Source organism: Octopus bimaculoides, chromosome 16 (assembly GCF_001194135.2).
Source record: "Octopus bimaculoides isolate UCB-OBI-ISO-001 chromosome 16, ASM119413v2, whole genome shotgun sequence".
Classification (NCBI taxonomy): domain Eukaryota; kingdom Metazoa; phylum Mollusca; class Cephalopoda; order Octopoda; family Octopodidae; genus Octopus; species Octopus bimaculoides.
Window position 1 is genome coordinate 8887498 of NC_068996.1, and position 3908 is coordinate 8891405.

A 3908-nucleotide genomic window follows, 5' to 3' on the forward strand; every position below is an offset into this window, starting at 1 on the left:
TATATATATATATATATATATATATATATATATATATGCATGATCATTATCATCTTTCATATGTAGTGAATGGAGGTAGTGAGAGCATTATGGTGTATGTTGACCAAAATGTCGTGAAATGCGATGGAAGTATTGGAAATAGTGCAAGAGAACTCTAGGGCAGGATGAAAGGATTGGACAAAAGTGAGGAAGGAGTCTAGTTGTTCACTGGAGAGTGAGGTCACACTGATTCAGTCATCAATATAATGACCGAATAGTTCAGAACTGGGACCAGTGAATCGTGGGAATATTTGGGCCTTGACATAACGAATAAACAGGTTTGCATAGTTGGGGCCCATTCTCATTCTCATGGCCACTCCCGAGACCTGTTGGTAAAAATCTCCTGTGAATAAGAGAATGAGATGCAGTTGAGGGAAAGAACAAGCTCAGCCAGACGAAGAAGTGCGGGGGTGTCAGGTTGGGGTTTGAGTCAAAGTTCTAGGAAATGTTTAAGTGGAAAAAGTCCTTCACCGTATATAGACTCTTGATATCAAGAGTGAAGAGAAGTTTAGAGGGGTCAGGAGAAAGAGTCGAAAAGATGGAGAGCCTGGTTAGTGTCATGAATGTGTGAGGGGAGGGAAGCTGCTAGTGGGGCAAGGACATGGTCGAGGTATTTTGAGATCAATTCTGTGGGGCAGCCAGGGTTGTGGGGCTTTTGGATTTTGGGAAGGAAATAAATGGTGGGGGTGCAAGGAGTGCAGACAATGAGGTTGGAGGTGGTAGGAGGGAGACGGGAGGAGGAGATGTGGTCATGGATAGTGGAGGGCAGAGGGTAATAGAAGGAGGTATCTTGAAGTTGGTGGAGAGCTTCAGCCTTGTAGAGGTCTGCGCACCACACCACCACAGCTCCACCCTTCTGAGCCGGTTTTATGATGATGTCTTTGTGGCGTCAGAGACATCAAAGGACCGAGAGTTTGGCGAGGTCTGCTACCTGTATACTGAAAGGAAAGTATTTGACCAGTACATACCCCATCCCCTCATCCTACGGGGGGGAGGGGCACATCTAATATTTCTTCTTCCTTCTATTCTTCTGAATCATGATACTTGAATGGGGAGAGACAGAGAGAGATTGTGTCATATCTATTACTATCTGATAGAGTCCTCCCCTAATTACCTTTGTGAGCCACCCACCTGCTTCATCATTACCTCCTCCCCTTCAACTCACTTTTTGATTGACATCTTTCACTCTCTTGCTGTCACTATCTTCATTATCTGACACGTGTTCATCCTTACTAACATTACCTCCCCTTACTATACCATTGGGATGCCACTACTTTACTATACCACTAGAGGTCTCTCCCTTTCTCTCTGGTCATGCTTTACAGACATCCATTTCAGTTTCTTATCACTAACCATTCCTACAGCTATCCTAATGGCAACTCTGTCTCCTTCTTTCTCTTCACCTACAAACAAGTAACTATTTACTGCTATCTCTCCCTTTGTACTCTTCCTTTACTATTCCTCTATTATCTCTCCTATTTCCTCTTCCTCTTCTCTTATGCCCTCCTATTCTCTCTCTTTCTCTCATCTTAGTTCACCCTCTGTAATCACCCTCTCTCTCTCTCTCTTCTTACCAATTTAATATAAAATTTTGGGGGTCCAGGTAACGAAATACTAAAATGGGGTCCACAATAGTATTTTAAGGCCCCCCCCCCCTGAAAAAATCTTTTGCTTTAGATGTATTTAATGGTATGTATTACAAAAAACGTGGAGACGTGTGGCTTAGTGGTTAGGGTGTCAGCATCATGATGGTAAGATTGTGGTTTCGATTCCTGGACCGGGCGACGCGTTGTGTTCTTGAGCAAAACACTTCATTTCACGTTGCTCCAGTCCACTCAGCTGGCAAAAATTAGTAACGCTGCGATGGACTGGTGTCCCGTCCAGCTGGGGGACACATACGCCATTGAAACCAGGAAACTGGACCCATTAGTTTCACAAGGCTTTAAAAGGACGCATTTAGTTGTTTTTTTTTATTACAAAAAAGAGCTCGGTTTCTTTCTCTAATGTTTTACATAGTTCAACCTACACAAATTAATGTGTGAAAAATGAAATAGAAATTTTGAAAGAAGCATTTATAAAAGAGCGAATAGCTATGGCGTTCCACCAGAGTAAAATAGTAATCAAAGGGGTTCATAGATGATAAAAAAAAATGGTTGAGAACCCCTGCTCTAAACAAATGGAGATAACATAGAGCTGTGAGGATGCTGAGACAAGGCAACCTTACAAGTACTATTATCACAATAAGGCAGCAAACTGGCAGAGTTGTCAGTACGCTGAGCAAACGCTTAGCAGCATTTTGTACATCTTTGCATTCTGAGTTCAAATTCCACTGAGGTTGACTTTGCCTTTCATCCTTTTAGGGTCGATAAAATAAGTGCCAGTTGAACTCTGGCGGGGTTGATGAAATTGACTTACACCGTCCCACCAAAGTTTCTGGCCTTGTGCCAAAATTTGAAATTTGTATTACAATAAAGTGCATTAAGTGCAGTTTGCAAAGTGATGGACGATTAACTGAAAAATCAGAGAATCGGTAGAACCCTTCATCTTGTATTGCAAGGGACAGTACAAGCTCTCCTGCTGCTGGTGCCATGCAAAAAAAAAAAAAAAATGCACAAAGTAAACACTGTAAAGTGGTTAATATTAGGAAGGGTATATAGCCATGGAAAACACACCAAAACCAAAATGATTAAATGGAATGTGGTGTGCTGGCTATGATGAAAAGGACAGCAACACAAAACGAGAACTGACTCCAATTGTAATTCTCTGTCCAACCAATACCAGCATGGAAATTAAACTTAAAGTGACAATGACTATGATGATGATGAGTGTGTGTGTTAATATTTGTTGTATCAGGCTGAGTAAAAAGTAAGCAACGTTTTGAAACATGAAATTAATCACAATATATTCTAACAATGCGGAAATTTTATTGATCAAAGTAAGTACCATTACAATCAACACATTTTTGCCAACGAGTTAAAAGTTTGTTTATTCCACTAACATAAAAATCTGGAGTTCTTGAGCTGATGAACTCTTTGAATGCACTTTCAACATCAGTTTGATTTTTGAACTCCTTCTCTCGCAGGAAACCATCAAGAGTGGTAGTTGGTAGGAGAAAGGTCTGGGGAATAAGCTGGGTGGAAAAGAATTTTGTAGCCAAGTTCCCTCAACTTCTGGAGTGTCATTAGTGAAACATGTGGCTAAACATGTGGCTAAACATTGGCCCTCTTCTGTTGACTTGTCTGGGACAGAGGAGTAGCAGTTTATCACTCATTTTGGCAATTTTATGGCAATATATTTCTGCAGTAATGGTTTTTTTCGGGTTTTTAGAAGTTATAGTGGATGAGTCCAGCAGTACACCATCAAACAATCACCATGACCTTCTTTTTGAAGAGCTTGGATTTAGGGAAGATTTTCAGTGCTTCATTTTGGTCCAACCACTGCAAAGAACGTTTTTTATTATTGTACAGAATCCACTTTTTATCGCAAGTTACGATATGGTCAAGAAATGGATCAGTCTGGCTACAGAGAAGAAGCGACGAGCAAATTTCATATCTGTGCATTTTCTTATTTTCATTCAAATCATGCGGTACCCATTTGTCGAGCTTTTTTGATTTTCCGATTGCATGCAAATGGTTGCAGGCAGTTTTCTGTATAACCTGAAGTTCTTTTGCCAGTTCTCAAGTTGTTTTACATGAATCTTTCTCAATGACGGTCTTTAATTGACCGTCATCGATGACAGATGGGCGTCCACTACGCTTACGATCTTCAAGGCTCAGCTCTCCACTGCAAAATCGTTTAAACCATTTTCGAGCTGACCACTCACGGGTCATTTCCTCACCAAATGTTTCACTGATATTGCGAACAGTTTC